The sequence below is a fragment of the Canis lupus genome, chromosome 12 (genome assembly GCF_003254725.2).
Source record: "Canis lupus dingo isolate Sandy chromosome 12, ASM325472v2, whole genome shotgun sequence".
NCBI classification, from domain to species: Eukaryota; Metazoa; Chordata; class Mammalia; order Carnivora; family Canidae; genus Canis; species Canis lupus.
This window is the reverse complement of record NC_064254.1, coordinates 18,319,766-18,337,199: the sequence shown is the minus strand read 5'-3', so window position 1 is coordinate 18,337,199 and position 17,434 is coordinate 18,319,766. Positions and strand designations below refer to the sequence as shown.

Genomic DNA, 17,434 nt, shown 5'->3' with positions numbered 1-17,434 from the left:
TTGATCTCTCTGTAGTATTTAATATTTTTGGACAGAACTGTCCTCTTAAAATAACTTTTCCCATAGATTTTTTTTAACTCTGTGGTTCTTTTTTTCCCCTTAACTTCCCAGTCTACTTTTTGTTTTCATCAGTAGCTCATCCTCTTCCTATTTTTCAAATGAAAATCCCTATAAATGTAGCTCTTGGTTCTGAACTCTCACCTCTACTCTTGAGATTGCAACAACTTCTGGGACTTCAATCACCATTTTCAAGAATATGATCTTTTACAATTTTTTTGAAATATAATTTATATATCCTAAGATTCTTTCATTGCAAGTGTACAATTCAGTGATTTTTTTTAGAAAATTGATAGAACTGTGCAGCCATTGCCACAGTCCAGTTTTAGAACATTTCCTCCATCACCCCAAAAAGTGCTCTCTTGCTCATCTGAAGTTAATTCTTGCTTCCACCCACAGTCAAGGCAAAAATTGATCTGCTTTTTATTTCTATGAACTTACCTTTTTTAGACATTTTATATAAACGGAATTAGGCAATCAGGTAGTCTTTTGTGTTAGCCTTCATTCACTTAGATGAACTTATGTATGGATATTTTGTTCCTTTTTCTTATTTAGTAGTATTTCATTATATAGGTACCTCATATTTTGTTTATCCACTAAACAGTCAATGGACATTGGAATTTTTTCAATTTTGGCCTATTGTGAATAATGCAGCTATGAGCGTTCAATTCTTTGTGTGGGCATATGTTTTCATTTTTCTTGGAATGCTTTCTAACTGTGGAATGGTAAGTTTTTGTTTTGCTTCTGAGGAAACCTCCAAACCGTTTTCCAGAGTGGCTGCTCCACTTTACCAGCAGTTTAGAAGAGATCCAGTTTGTCTACAGCTTTGCCAATGCAGAGTTTTTTTCTGTCTGTCTTTTTTTATATTTGTCATCCCAGTGGGTGTGATGTATCTTATTTTGCTTTTATGTATATAAATTTTTAACTTAGTACCATGAGTCCTGACCTGCTCTTGAAGATCTAGGTACATATATCCGGCAACTTGCTACTATTTCCACTTGCGGAAATATCCATGGATATTTCATAGTCACATTAATTTTAACATGTTAAGAAGCTGACTCCCCACTGAGCCCTAAGCAGGCTCAATCCCAAGACTCTGAGGTCTTGACCTGAGCCAAAGTCAGATGCTTAACCATTTGAGCCACCCACATGCCCCTGTTTGAATTTTTTTTATATGGGGCACAGTTAATTCTATAGACTTTATTATAATCTAAAGTAAGATGAGATGTAACCTGAGAGTTTTGAAATATCTCTTGATGCTTCTCATGTTTAATTTGAAGGAAAAGAAAAAAAAAAACACTTCAGTGCCTCCTTGCTAATTATCTCAAGAAGGAGCAAGCAAATCACCACAGAAGTAGGGAGCATTTGTTTTTCCCATTTTGGCAGCAAACTAGGGATGAGTGAGAGGCAGGAGTTAGACGTCAATTATATAAATGATTACAGAACAATGCTGCATGAGCCCACAATTTAAGTTGCATTTTCATGATTTGGCCATTATCTTTGGCAAAACGCATAAAGAAGATTTTGTTGGACTTAGTTTGCCTCACTGTATTTGGCTGAGTGGGTTACTGTGATGGGTCAGAACAGAGTCATCCCTACACCTGGAGTAGGAGAAGAATCAGGCTTGTCTGAGCCATGTAGAGTGGGCTATCCTCAGACAAAAAGTTCTCTAACACCAGACAAAGTAGGGGAGGTGTCCTGAAGAGACAAAATCAAGAGATGACCACTATAATCATTTTTATCAATATAGGAAGTTGAAGACTAATATGAATGAGTTTTTTTCTGACAAATGAAATATTGATAATTTATAACATTACATATCTAACTATTTAACCTTATTTTTTAAAACCTATGAATATGGAATTTAGGGGAATATAGCCGAGACTGAACTGGATTTGCTCTTTTATTTGCCACATTCACTTCTCTATTTGCCAAATCACATATCCAGGAAGATCCTAAGACTTGACCCTTACACATACTCTCAGAGAATCTACATTAGACATGCTTTTGAAATACAGGGTTCTCAGAAAGTGAAGGCATCTTTCAATGGGCCATCTGTAAAAGTGCTGAATCAGAAAGATTTTCTATAAATTTTATCAGAATGGAAAGTATAATGTGTACCTTGACCAGCCTCCTGGTAATATAAATGTGATAATAAATGGGAACATGAATTTGTTGGGCTTGAGCTCTATAAAATAACTTTTTATTTTATATCAACCTATAATGATGTAATTTAAGAACTGTTTTTTGTTGATTCCTTTACTGTATTCTACTTTATTCATAGTCTCCCGATTTTCACTACCCTGAAGCAAAACAATTGGTGAAATAAATTTAATTAGTATTTATTGCTATTTGTCTAGTATAAAAAAATCCAATCCCTAGATTTTGAAGGATAATCTAAATGACAATTATTAGGACTTAAAGATGCCACTTTAAAAATTTTAGTTTCTTCTTAGAGCTCACCTTAGTTACTATATTTCTAATATATTAAACTAGACATTTTATTTTCAGAAGAAAATTTTATGACACTATGTTTACAAGTATATCAGTACATTATCATTAATATCAACTACATTTATTTTGCACACGGAATATTTAAAATAGGCTTAACACATTATACTAATTTTATTCCTTTTAAGAAACTGCATAAAGTGATGAATAAAGAAAAAAAAAAGTAGTTAGGGCTGGGTTGAGCCCTAGCCATTATATTTGTTTATAGCCTCACAAGATTTTTATAAATATTAAATAGGATAATTCATGTGAAAGTGACTAGCTTGCAGAGAGGAATTTTTGTAGATGTGCAAAATAATTTTCTTCCCCTTTCCAATTCTTATTTTCCTTTCCTTTTTCTTGTTCTCTCTCTTTATCTTCTCCATTCCTTTATTCTTTTCCATTTTTTCCTCCTTCCTTATACTTCTTGCTTCTGAAGGGGAGCACAATTTGCCACCCCCAAATGTATCTCTTTGTTATAAGGATCATCTTGAGCTGGTCGTTATTCTGATTTTTCATTATTTTTTAAATTGAGGTGTAGTTGACATTGAGCTGGTTATATATAAGAAACAGCACACATAGGAAAAGCAGTGAAAAAGCAGCAAAAGTTACCCTTTTGTAAGAGACATTTACATTTATAAGGAAGATCTTCATTTGTAAGTGTTCCTTTCTGAACCAAGAGAAGGATGACTCACAATCTCTAGAACCTTTTATCAATGGAGTAGGCAGAGACTTAAATCTGCGTAACAACCTTACCTTCTTTTACTATGCTTTATTCGAAAGCTTCCATAAATGGTTACCCACCCCCCAAATACCGTCTTTGTCTTTAGCTGGAGATGGTGTTTAAGGTGACAGCTTAGGCCATGTTGGGGAGTAACTCAGGTTCCTTGGGTCTTTCCCATGTATAAAGGAGGTATATATGTTATGAATCCTCTGTTTTTCTCCTTTTATTATAGGGGGCTATCAGTTAAGAAGTTACAAAGGTAGAGGAAAAATTATTTTTCTTCCCCCATATTTCTCTCAGATTATCCTTTTTTGTTTTGTTCTGAAGCTCCATGTAGTTCCTTTGAGAGCTTCAAGGCTTCAAGGCTCATATCACTTTTTTTTTTTCCCACTAGAAAAACACCCAGGACTTTATTATTCCCAATACAAAGGACAGGTCTTCGCAAGAGGAGGGAGCAAATTCTGCAGGAAGGAGGCCGCTACTAGCCAGTGATGAGTGGGTTCTGTAGGACCATGATGACCGAGTCCCTGTGCAGGAACATCTTGAAGATGTAGTAGTCCTTGTTATCTGGCTTGGACTTCTTGCCCTAGCCACTCTTGGGGACGTTGGTCCACATATCTTTCACATTCTGTAAAACCATGTTGCAGTGCCTGTTGAAGGCCTTGACGCAGCCCAGGAGCTTTTAGTTGTTGTGACAGTTGATGAGCACCTGGGTGTTGTTCTTGACTAACTGCGTGAGCACGGAAAAATGACCCATGTTTAATTCTTCCTCTTCCCACTTCTGCAGCTCCTCTGGGGTCCTCTCGCTCTTGGGGTTGTTGAAGAGACTCATGGTGGTAGTGGCTGTGGTTGCAGGTCAAGGTTAAGTCCAGTAGGTAAGGCAATATCTCTGTGGAAGTTTTTCCCACACATTCTAGGATTCACTCTGGACTAACTTGGCATCTACTCCTAAATGAGTGTTTCAAGAGATTTGGTGTACTCACCGATATACATTGGGTCATGTAGTGAAGAAGTGGAAATGTGTGGAGAGTGAATGAGATATTTTCCTTAAAGAAACTTTGGATCCTTCTACCAGAAGAAAATGATTGGATGCCGGATAATCAAAACCCAACAAATGCTCACTACGTTTTTTTTTTTTTTTCCTTTAAGGAGCTCACAATTTAGTTGAAGAGAAAAAATATCTGTTGTATCATATACAGAATGAAAATAACATAACTGAATTCAAGTTTGTATGCCCAATGCACAGTAATGGCAATCACTGAGACATCAGGTAAGTAGTAAGGAAAGATTTTACTTGAGACAGCCAAACAAGAGACTAGAGGGCAGGCCATGAATCCATCTCTCTGAAGAGTTGAGGTTGGGTGTATTTAAGGATAAGGATGTTATGGGATATATAGGTAGAATGGAATATGCTGAATGGATATAGGGAAAAGGAGGGTGTCTTCCTGTATAAGCGCGCACATTCAAGAATCATGTCTCTTCATGGGACGTATGCAAAAACTGGCAATGTAAGCATGATGAATGGGGAGGAGATCTTGGTGTGTGTTATTGCAGAGGTTACTGTCATTCATCTTGCTCCCTTCTGCACAGTCACAAACATTCTTCCTGGTTTGTTCGGGTCTGAGCTAATCTACAATACAGGCTCATAAATCAATCAGATGAGCCAGAGTTAGGGTAGAACGGTCAAGCACTTGTTAATGTGTCAGTTTCAATAACTAATAAAAAATGTCAAGTAGAATTGCTGATAAATATATTTATCTTTATGATGATTTCTGTAGAGCAGGCACTAACTGTAATGGTTGTGAACACAGTCTAGAGCCAGAGACCCTGTGTTTGATTCCAGATCCTCCACTTGATAGGCTTAAATTCTTAAATTCTTTATACCACCGTTTTCACATTTATTCTAGTATCTACCTTAACTGGCTATGAGTTAATACCTATAAAGCACATAGAGCCTTGCTGACATATAATAAGCATATAAATGTTAGCTACTATTATTGTTATTTGAAAGGACAGCTATTTCAGTTGGAATAAGGCTAAGAGAAGCTATGAGAAATAAGAAGATCATTCAAGTAGAAACAAACTGATGGCTAAAAGTATGAGGAAAGGTACATTCATGTTCAAGGAACAGTATCCACAGAAATCACAATACAAAAACATAAGAATGTACCTCTCAGAATCTTTGTGAAGTGACTTTCTCATTCTACTTCATTTCCTTGATATCTTTTCACTTTATATTCCTGTTTCTTTAGATCACTTACTTCCTCATCTTTTAAGACCCATTCTAGGTTAGGAGGTCTTTTTTTTTTTAATTTTTTTTATTTATTTATGATAGGCACACAGAGAGAGAGAGAGAGAGAGAGAGAGAGGCAGAGACATAGGCAGAGAGAGAAGCAGGCTCCATACACCGGGAGCCTGATGTGGGATTCGATCCCGGGTCTCCAGGATCGCGCCCTGGGCCAAAGGCAGGCGCCAAACTGCTGCGCCACCCAGGGATCCCCCGGTTAGGAGGTCTTATTGAAGAGAGATCACTCTCTAAAATTGTTGCCAGCCTCATCACCCACATTTTGAATGGAAGATGTAATATTACCACAGGCCAAGTTACAATCCTTCCTCACCTTCATTAGTTCTCTCTTCCCAAGGGTTCTGATGATTTTGTGTTTAGGTTCCACAGATATTCCTGAGTACTCACCTTGCTTGACTTCTTTGAATTATTTTCTCCCGCTAATAACCCAGTCACTTTCTTCCAGAGATGTTCCTTTTTCAATGTTATGGTGAAATGATCTATTCGAGTTGCTCCTGTATCGATGGTCATTCTTTCATAGTCTACTTTCAGGTGCCTCCTCTTGTGCTCTTATATTAATGCTTGCTCTTCAAGTTCTTTCCTGGGCCACTTTCTTTTGCCCTTTCACTTTCTCCTGCAAACCAAGTATAATTCATGGGCTAATGGCTCTCAGATCTGTATTTCCAATATAGTTTTCTCTCCTGAGACAAATATCTGTGGAGGCATCTCCCAACATCTCCTATCCAATGTCTAAAGAAAATGAAAAATCATAGTAAACCTAAAATGGGGCTATTTATCTTCCCAACAAATCTATTTCTTTCTCTCTGCTCATTATTATCTACCTAGATGTATGGTCTTAAATCAGGTTTTCATCCTTACCTTCTTTGTATTATTAACTTTCCAAATGTCTTGAGTCTATTCCCTTAACTACCCTAGAATCACAATCTCATCCTATCTATATCCCCCTGTTCCCCACTCCATTCTTGTAATTGCTTCCCAAATGGTCATTCTGACTCCAGGCTTGTTCCTCTCTGACCTATTATCCATAGCTTTTTTTTTTCCTTTTTAATTGTCTTCCTAATGATAAAATTTGATTAGAGCATGCCCCTGCATGAGGTTATTCAATGGTCTCCTATTGCCTTCAAGTAAAATCCAAAATATTACAGGCTTCTTGACTTCATTTTTAGTCCTTTTTATATTATTTCCTCTGTTTTGCCCTGTTTTTAGTCACTAAACCCTTTTCTGCCCTTTAGGCTTCTATGTGTACTGTTCTCTCTCTGCACTATTTTTCTTCCTTTCTTTGGTTAAATCATTGTCTCTTTGACCCTTTCTAATCCTTTGTTTCCATTTCACTAAACACACTGGGTTTTCCACATGCTTCTGGTACCAATTTATTTTAGTCTCCTTTAAGAGCTCTTTGTCTTCTAAGACCAAACACTTTGTTGTCCTGTCCTGGAATAATCAATGAGAACTTCATGATTTCCTAACTAGTCTTCTTCATCATCCTCTCCATTCAACATTGGTCCTCTCCATTTCAAATGATTACCTTTCATCCACACAACTGTCCATATTAAATTCTGGGAATTATCCTTGATAACTTCTTTTCTGTTACACACATAGTCAATGAATCTCCAGATTTCCTGATTTTACTATCTAGATATTTCTCAAATGTCATCATGTTTCCCTCTATTGCTGCTCCCACTGTGTTTAGATCCTCATCATTTCTGATAACAATGACAAAAATAGCTAACACTCATTTTTATGGGATAGTGCTCTTCAGTGTTTTTATGGACTATTTTAGTTAATTCTCACAGAATTTATCTTTGAAATAAAGACTACTATTTTTGTCTTTATGTAGATCAGAAACTGGAGGGTCAAAAAAAAGGATACTGGAGGGTCAGAGAAGTTTGGCAACTTGTCTAAAGTCACACAGCTACTCAGGGTTCATGCATTTTTAAAGGGGCTCTAAAATACAATGACAAAGAGTCCTTTGTTTTGTAGTGGTTACCCTTAAAGTCAGATTACTTGTACTTAAAATCTTCCTTGCACTTCTGTCAGAATATGTCACATGGCCTACTTAAAATCCTGTTTCTAGATTGAAATCATTAAAAACATTTTCTGTGACTTTTTCCTGCTGGCATTGATGTTGCCTTTCAAAGTGGATTTGGGTCAAAGAGTAGTCATCAGCCACAGTCACTAAAGGCAGAACACTCTCTTGTCTCTCTTCTCTTTATACAGTGGCATGAGTATCCTTAGAGCTTTGAATCCCCAAACTCTGGAAGGGCTTCAGCAGGCTTAATATTTTGTTTTTCAGCCCACCTAAAGGAAAACTCAAACAGTGCCTCCACTACATAGCCACACTCTCATTTCCCACCTTATCCTCTCTAGCTCATTAGATGTCCACTGCTTGCCTCCCAAGCAGCTTTCCTAATTATGTCGGTGGCGCACAGCTTGTCTTCTTAAAGACTGTGTTTTTCACTCTGTTCGTGCCATTTCACTGGAGAGGAAATCTGCATCTGCGCTCCTATGGAAGCCATAAGGTCACCACGTGAAAACTTGGAGGGCAAAAAAATGTTGTCAGTAATGAGATCTCAGGCATTTGGAAAGTTCACAGGGTCCTTTGTACAACACTGAAGAATCCCTCTGTTTCCTCTGGTGCTGTTTCATGCTAATTTCAGAACACCAGCCAGTATAAGGCATCTCAACTCAAACTTCAGTTCACAGTGGAGCCCCTTTCATCCTTTTTTGCAGCAAGGCAGTTAGATTTATCTTGTTGATCTGTGGAAAAAAAAGGAATGAAAAAAACACAGTCACATGAATATAACAGATGGAACAAATTGAAGGGATTGCTCCTACCACTTTTCAACCTTATTAAAAGGAGAAGAGAAAATTGTTTTTCAACGGGGCACCAATTATTATGATTATTTAATATTTAAAAATTATGTGACATTCTAGAAACTTTAAGAATTGCTGGTATAGGCTGAATAACAATAATACCAGATTAATTCTATCATAGTTACAGGGTTTTTGTCATCACTTCGCTGGTGACAAAATTGATTTTTGATTCTTGACTCCTCTGGTTATATCTAGTTAAGGAGCAGGTCCCCATACTATACTATGAATATACTATACAGAGAAAGTCTGGGGATGGCATAAAGGAAATAATTGACTCTCTGACCTCATGCTGTTGCCACTGCATCTTATTTAAACTGTGACATTTGATTAGTGTATCGATTTGCTCAGGAGATTCTGGAATCACACTCCCAAAAAGTCCCCTCATTATATTACCCACTGTCCTAGTTTTCCAACACTGTGTGATTCTATCTCTAAGAGTGTGCCTTCACAGTACAGAAAAAAGAAAACATTAGTAAACTTTATGATAGAATGGATTCTAACTCCCCAGATCCAAGTTTTTGATTTGTAGAATCAAATAAATTCTAGCAAAATTATGGTTCAAATTCCCCAACTTTAGGCTGTAGAGTAGCTAAGGTCTTGCTCTTGCTCTTTCTTCATTAATCTTTTTTTCAAAAAGTATTTTTGTATTGAGAAGTGAGTCATGCCTTAAATTTGCCAGTCTAACAAGTCTAACAAGTAGGAAATGAACGTTGATACTGTTATCTCCCTGAGGCTGTCACATAAGGTGTTCAGCAATAGGTCCTTTGTGGCTTGAGTAGTTGTGTCATAGGGCACAAACCATCAAATCCACTCTGCTGTGTTATTTTTATGTATTTATTTATTTTTTTAGAGTGATAAAGAAAAGGGGTGGAGTGGGGGGAAGGACAGAGGGAAACAGAGAGACAGAATCCTAAGCAGGCTCCATACTAAGTGTGGAAGCCATTGTGGAGCTCGATCTCACAACCCTGAGATCATGACCTGAGCTAAAGTCAAGAGTTGGACACCTAAATGACTGAGCCACCCAGTTGCCCCCTGTGCTGTGTTATGATTTAGCAGTCATGTTGGTTCATAGCACCAGATCATCTATTTTTCAACTTGCTGGTGTCATCCTATAGAAGAGACCTTAGTATAAAACTATTTGTGGAATTTTAGCATATAAAGGGTATTTTAAATAATAACTTGAAAAAATGGTGATTTTTACTTAAGGATTATGATTTTGTCTAGTTTCTCATTTAATTATATCATTTCAAGGGACACCTGGGTGGCTTAGTTGGTAAGTGTCTTGATTTCGGCTTAGGTCATGATCTTAGGGTGGTGGGATAGAGCCCACATCAGGCTTCATGTTCAGCATGAGTCTACATGAGATTCTCTCCTTCTGCCCCTTCCCCCAATTCGTGCCTCTCTCTCTCTCTCAAATAAATAAATAAATCTTTAAAAACTTACGTCATTTCATTACTATTGCAAGGTTAAATGATATAGGTCTCAGTTTTTCCTTTTTGTACACTTAACTACCTACCTGACTGCTCACATTTTAGTTGCAGCATTACATACTATTTCTTTGAGGAAGGTTTCTCTGACTTGACTTGACCCTGATCCCCACCCTTTCCTGCCTATACCATTTTACACTCATCATTACTTTCCTTTGTAGCTCTTATCAAAAGTGTAATTATATATAGGCTTGCAAATTTACTGTCAGTAATTTAATGTCTGTAATTTTCCTAGGAAATTATGAGCATAACCAGTGTGGAGCTATATTTATCTTGTTCGATAGTGTGAGACAAACAATATGTACCTATAAATACTTACTGAATTTATAAATTATTTCCAAAGAGATACTTAACATTTAACCCAATGCATTAAGCATAATTCGTAACAGGAAACTCTTTCACTCAATTCTAAAAATTTGGAAGAATAATTACAACGGCTCCCTTAGAGAAGAAAAAGGTCATCCACAAAGGAACAAGAAATAAGAATGAGTTTAACAACTGATTTATTAATGGACACTTGAGATACTAGAAGTAAATTGCACAATATTTTGAAAATTCTGCAGGGAAAATATTTTAAACCTAGAATTCTATACCCAGTTAAAATTGCGTTCAACTTTGAAAGTAAAAAAAAAAAAAAAAGACATTTTTGGTTATTGGAGAAGTTAAGAAGTTCATCATTTGCAAATTTTTTTCTACAAAGATTAATGAGGATATATTTTACTAACCCAAAATAACTATATACCCACATACATACACAGAGTATGCCTTTCCCTGTGCCAACACATTAATCCCCAAATTAAAAGTTAAACCAGAAAATAAAACCCAAAATCTATATCTGGAAGGTGTTTGAGCCAGATTTGGGCAGCTATTGACATACTTGGGTATGCAGAAGAGCAAGTTTACAGGCTCTTGATGTTGATAATACTTTAATGAATTTGTTCAAAATGGAATGGTAACTCATAACTTATAAAGGAGGAAAATTATAACTTATAAAGAAAGAAAAATCTGTCAATCTAACTATAAAAAGAAAGTGGAGGGAGGAAAGCAGCAGAAAAACATAGTATAAAAGGTATCAAGATAAGTTCAAATATATTGTTAATTAAAATATTGAAAAGAAGACACGGAGGAGAGGATGGTCATCTTGTTTTCCTATATTGACATCATTCTTTGATGGTGGAGGAACCTGATTTGAATTGACTTAAGTACATTTGAATTTGTCTTTTCACTACTTCCTCTCTCTTCCCAAACTACTAGCCTATTATTCTAATTAAAGAATTAAATTAAAAAAATTAATTAAAAAATTATGGCATCAAAACTGAGGTTTTTGAATAACAAATCACCCTCCTGATTAAGAGTTAACCCTTGTTTTAGAAAGGTGTGAGCAGGTTTTTTTGGTGTTTTTTTCCCTAGATATTCACACATTTTATATATCTATATATAAATATAACTATATTATATATTTATATATAAATATACATATAACTGTATATATTTACATAGAATCATATTATACATAAATGTAAATATATAAATATAACTATATATAAAGCATATATAAAACTATATATATAGTTTTTATATATTTATATATAGTTTTATATAAAATTGTTTTTTTAATATATATTTATATATAGTTTTATATATATATGTGTTTTTAAGAGAGAGAGTGAGCAAGTGGGAAGGAGAGTAGGGAGGGGTAGAGAGACAGAATTTTAAACAGGAGACAGTTCCATGCTCAGTGCTGAGCCCTGTGTGGGCTGGATCTCACTACCCTGAGATCATGAACTGAGCCAAAGTCAAGAATTAGATGCTTAACCAATTGAGCCACCCAGGTGCTCCATGTAACCAATGATAACAGTGAATCTTTAATTTATCATATAGATCATTTGAATGAAAGTATCCATTGTTGAATAGTACTAAGACTAATTAAGGATGTTGATTACCTACCCACGTCAGTAGGTTACAGTTAAAAAAAAAAAAAATGAGTCACAGAAGTCCAAAACATTGTCTACAGAGGAATGAAAGGTTTCAGAAGTAGAAAGTGCTAGGATCAGAGTTATGATAGAGATAACTGATCCTGAGAGCAATACTTCAGAAGATTTTAAAATAAAAAGATGTAATTAAAGAATAGCTAGGGAGTCTGAATATGAGATTATTTAACACTTAGTGGAAATGTTAATAAAATAGTTTTTTGAGCTTGAGTTTCAAGATAATTTTTTTTAATTTTATTTTTTTCAAGATTTATTTATTCATGAGAGACAGACACAGAGAGAGAAAGAGAGAGGCAGAGACATAGGCAGAAGGAGAAGCAGGCTCCTCACAGAGAACCCAATGCAGGACTTAATCCTGGACCCTGGGATCACACCCTGAGTTGAAGGCAGATGCTCAACTGCTGAGCCACTCAGGTGTCTCTCAAGATGATCTTAGAATTTAGTTTTTGAGTTTATGAGAAGTAAAGACATATTCTTTCTAGAGCAGTTCTTCCTTATATGACCTTCTGATTCAAACAGGACACACACAAACTATTAAAAATACCAAATTAAAAATTATGAGATATTTCTAAAATTTTAAAATATATAAATTAGAAAATTCTCCTCTTCAATTCCTTTTGCCTTCACATTACACAGTGAAGTTCAGATTTTGCCAGATTAGTTGACTATAATAGGAATGTTGATTTATTTGACTGGACGTGTGGCAACATTGTTTTGTAAAAGGTGCTCATACATGATAGTTAAAGAAGAGAAAGTTCTAGAGGGTTTTATATCTCCAAATTGAATGAGGTATAAAACTTAGTCAACATTGGGTTAATTCAAATAATTTTCACACATCCTGTCTTCTGCTATCTTTCTGTAAGAAAAGAGAAGGAAAGGTTCAGTTTTGTTCTTGTTATATTTGAACTAGTTTCCTCTCTCAAATAAACCCAGCAGGTAACAGTTGATACAGATGGAGAACCAAGTTTTAATTACTGTCAATAGTATTGCCTTCTCCACTTTGCCAAATGCTGCATGTTCCTGGCAGGCCAATCGGAGATCCTTCTCTTTTAGGCCTGCTTCTGCCTAAATCAGTGTGCATTTTCTTTGATATTCCCACAGTGTTCACAATATACCCTGGAACACACACTGCTCAGGGTAATATGTCTCTAATGCGCTGAAATCAATGGGAACACAGCCTTTTTTGCCTGACAGTGTTGTCAGGGTGTATTATCTGGTTTAGGCTGTGGCTTCAGTTCATAGCAGTCGTCAGTTAAATTTCCCTTTCTGAAGCTGAGCAAAGTGTGGTAATGTCACAGCCACAGGCGACTGCCGTTCATAGGACGGTTACTGGAGAAGCATAGCCTCCTGGCTTGTCACACTGTATATATCTCAGGGTCTTCTCTTCCTTCCTAGTCAGAGGTTTCCAAGAATGTTGCCTGGAGCAGTCATGGGATGCAAAAGAGAAAGATTTTTGTTCTGCACTTAGCAACATTACCACACTTCACACTCAGTTTCTGATAAGGGAAAATTTAACTGACTTGCTCTGAACTCTATCTATCAGATAATACACTCTGACAGGGCTGTGGATAAAGGCTAGAAAACCTACTAATTTATATTTCATTATCTCTGCACTTGGCTTAATCTGTTATCTTTTGCTAAGTGTTACAAAGATGACAAGGAGAACTGAACTGAGAGGGGAAAGGGGAACCCTGACCCCACAGGGGATGCGGGAAGGCACACTAGATAATTCAGCTTGCGTTTAAGAAGCTGCATGCCAGAGGATAACCTTGGAGTCTGTATCTAAGATTAGAAGACGCAGGGCAATCCCGCACAGGTAGAGAGTGAAGGGGACATTACTGTGCATTAGAAAAAAAAATAAGGATATTGGAAATGTGAAATAGCCCATGTTGGTGCGCAGATACTTCCTAACCCCGGTCTCAGGTGTTATACTCAAGAACCAGAAGAAAATGATGTTTATGGTACTTAGCCATTGTTACTGAAAAAGACCCTTTTAAGTACAGATATAGGTTCATTAGAACCAATGAACTAGTAGGGGTATATAAGGTTCAATTAACTCAGGGAGAACTCTGCTTCCCTCCAGTGCAGAGAATGGCTAGTTGTCATAAACACTCCTGGAGGTGGAAGCATGGGGCTTAGTTTCCAATGTCAATGCAGGAATGTAGTGGTTCAATTTGGAAGTTCTTTACAATAAGGATAAACCCACACTGGAATTGTCCTAGCTTTGAAAAGGAATTATAAAATACAGATATTATAAAATAAAGATAGTAAGTTTAAGGGACTCTCTGGAATTGTGCTGAAGGATATTCTAGGCACTTGCTAATATTTATTTGTCAGGAATGAGATCAGACATTGGGAACCTGAACATTTGTAAAACTTTCTTAGAGCCTTTCCTTTTCTCTTTAAAAGAGAATCTTGCTGGCACCTTTGAGAGATGGTCTCCTGATTATCTTTTTGGTCTATGTTGAGAAGAAGCGTACAGATAGGAGGGTGGGTAAATGCATACAGATTTCAGTTCAAGGTGAGCTTGCTCTGTAAATTATTCTAAGAGGAATTTTAGCTCTCTTGGGGACATGTGCTGAGCAGAGAGCATTATGAATTGTATATCTTCTTTCTCAGAACGAAACTGTACTTCTTAGTATGTAGTAAATAATTCCTACCCTCAGAGCTTCTGCTTTCACATCTGTAAAGTGGAGTGGTAAGGAGGAGTAAGAAGATATACTTTAACCATATTTTAGGGATGAAAAGTATCAAAAAGGAAGTGACTATAATCACAGAATTTTAGAGCTCAAAGGAACCACAGAGATGTTTAGAAGAAAAGAACTAAACCAGGAGTGAGGATATGTGGATTTGATCTTAGCTCTGCGTTGATTTAATGCATGTCATGAGAACATACTTTCTTTCCTCTGAGATCTCAGGGCATCTTCTATAAGATGATAATATGTCAGTAACTTATTTCTGAGAGCCCTTCTGCTTTAATTCCTTACCGTGTTATCTACAGAAATGGGTATCTGCCAGGGTTACACTGGTGGTTGATGAGGCAACCAGTACCAGAGTCTCTGTTCTTTGACTCTCTTCCCATTGTTTCCTTCTTCTCCCTTTCTTCCTTCATTCTCTCTTCCCTTCCCTTCCCTTGCTTCTTTCCTTCTTTGTGGTCTGTTTTTATTTTCTAAGTTCATTCAAATTCTCAAAATAATACATTAAAGATTCAATGTTGGGTTAGTAGTCACAATAAATAAATACTAGTTATTATAACGTAGCTTCTGATAGATTCTTTATTTAAATTTTACTGCTTTAAAGTAAAACTTTACAGTTGTGAAGCAGCTACTGAAACAACCCTATATAAATTTCAAATTATGATACTGAACTGCTGACTTAGAATCCATGAATAACAGTATGTTATCTTTAAAACTTGTCTTTCTCTAATGATGCACTTCAAATAACCATATAAAGCTAATGTCAGCTCCCCAATTTTTCTGTTGCCACAGATTTGGTGCCCTGATTTTAGGGATTGTTGTGAAACCTCTGGCTGAGCTTTCACAGTTCTGCCAAACTGACGCAAGCCAGCTAGACTCACTCAGTTGTTTTGGCAACTTTTCCAGGGAACTCCTATAGTCCCCCAGAGGAGGCAGTGATGAGGACTTCATCATTTTGATTTCTCTCCACCTCCTACACACAGCCAATTTTGGTCCAGGGGTGTGTGTGTGTGTCCTTGAATGCAGACTGGGAAATGGCCTTCCTGCTGTTTTATAGTTGGTAGCTGTCCTTTCTATTAAATGCTGCTATTTTTCTGTGTATAACCTTTTTTCCCCCCCTTTGGGGAACTCTTCTCTCAAAATTAGCAAATAAAGTAGATCCCACAATCTTTCACTTAACTTCCAAGCTAACTCACAATTTTGATGTCCTGATGAAAACCATATAATATCATTTGGGAACACTTCTCCATTCCTGATGAGTTTCTTTTCTGTAAGGGAGCTCTATAACTACAAGTATTTCTCCAATTCACTCTTTATTTCATCTTTGGAGAGGTGAAGAGGATTGTTTGGCTAGTAGTATTGGGAGCAATAGCTGGGCTTGTGTGGCTCAGCTGCACCTTTGGTTTCTCTCTTTCTCTCTCTTAATCTAGTATTTCTGTCCCCTAGATTTGGGAGCTGGAGTGTGAAGTCAGCTTGTGCCTAATCTTGCCTGTGCCTAGCATGAACAATTCTGCCTAATTCTGGGATTTAGTTGTGAGATTTCTAGGATTTCATATTAAAGGTCATCTTCCATCTAGTCCTTGATTATAATAATGGTGTACTTGTCTTTCATGTTGTTCAGACCTTAGGTGGCAAAGAGGGAAGTTAGTTGTTGAAACCCTCTTGGAGAAAGTATCTACAATACAAAAAAAGTTTAAAATGATGAATTATCTTAACTAAGTGAACAAACCCTTAGGGATCATCTACTAAGTGCGGAGGCATGTTCGTTGTCATTGAGAAAATAAAGATGATTAGGCATAGTCCCTTTCTTAAAAGATTCCAGAGTTTAATAGGGTTGATTTATAGGGAAGACTAGAGACATCAAAAAAGAGGGGACATACTAAGACACGCAGATATTCATCTGTATCAACAATTCTAAATTATCTAGGAGTGTGGGATACTGGCAGGGAGAGGAAATGAAGGCAAAAGATAAAATATCCAATTATAAGTAGATTCCACTGGTAATTCACTTAGCCAACTATTTCACTTTTTCTTGTAGCTATCTTTAAGAAACTTGTTTCAAAAAACATAACTCTTCACAAAAATATAACTTTTTCTGTGGACCAGGAAAGTTGAGTTTAAATATATAGCAAGTAAAAAAAATTAAAGAGATAAATGTATAGCAAATAGACAAATGAAAATTGAAGAATTAAAAATATAATTTTTAATTACATGTGCCAAATTAAATGTTTTGGTGACTAATAAATAGGCAAACAAACTAGCCTCATTTTCCTAATTTACAAAGTAGGAGTCAGAGCAACCAACTTGTAGGTTTTTTGTAATGATTAGAGCTTAATGAATTAAAGACCTTGGCATGAAGTCAACGAATGATTAATAAATAGTAAATTATTATTTATATTATGGCAAACATCTGGTTTGGATTTGAGTAACTCCCTGAATCTGAAACTTAGTAAAAGTCTGTGTGTCTTTTGCAAAAGCAAATGATGTACACCTCTCAAGCTGTTTTTGAGTTGTTTTTGGAACAACATAATCACAGCTGAACATGATCAAAATTTAGATAGGAGTAGATTATATTGGGATTGAGGTCAGAGGATAAGAGTAAAATAAATTGAGGAAAAGGCAGAAAAAAGGAAAATGTTAATTTATAGATAGTTAATCAACTTGAAAACTTTTTAAGAATGGACTTTTTTAAGAGTAGATTTTATTTAGACAAACGTTTATCACTTAAATGTTCATTGACTTGGATCAAATTTTCTTTGCCTCTGAAATTTTTAGCAAAAATTATTATCATCTTTATTTCTATTTGAAAA

The 17,434-nt window shown here is 36.1% G+C and overlaps 1 long non-coding RNA gene and 1 pseudogene across 1 annotated transcript in view; one reads left to right on the top strand and one right to left on the bottom strand.

The window, feature by feature from the left end:
- The window catches only part of LOC112641229 (uncharacterized), a 38,475-nt gene that overhangs the window by 12,862 nt on the left and 8,179 nt on the right, over positions 1-17,434 (top strand). Inside the window, exon 2 of the long non-coding RNA XR_003124563.3 lies at positions 4,421-4,541. This is a non-coding gene — a long non-coding RNA (uncharacterized LOC112641229). The remainder of the gene's footprint in view (positions 1-4,420; positions 4,542-17,434) is intronic.
- LOC112641204 (small nuclear ribonucleoprotein Sm D2-like) lies at positions 3,753-4,103 on the bottom strand (annotated as a pseudogene).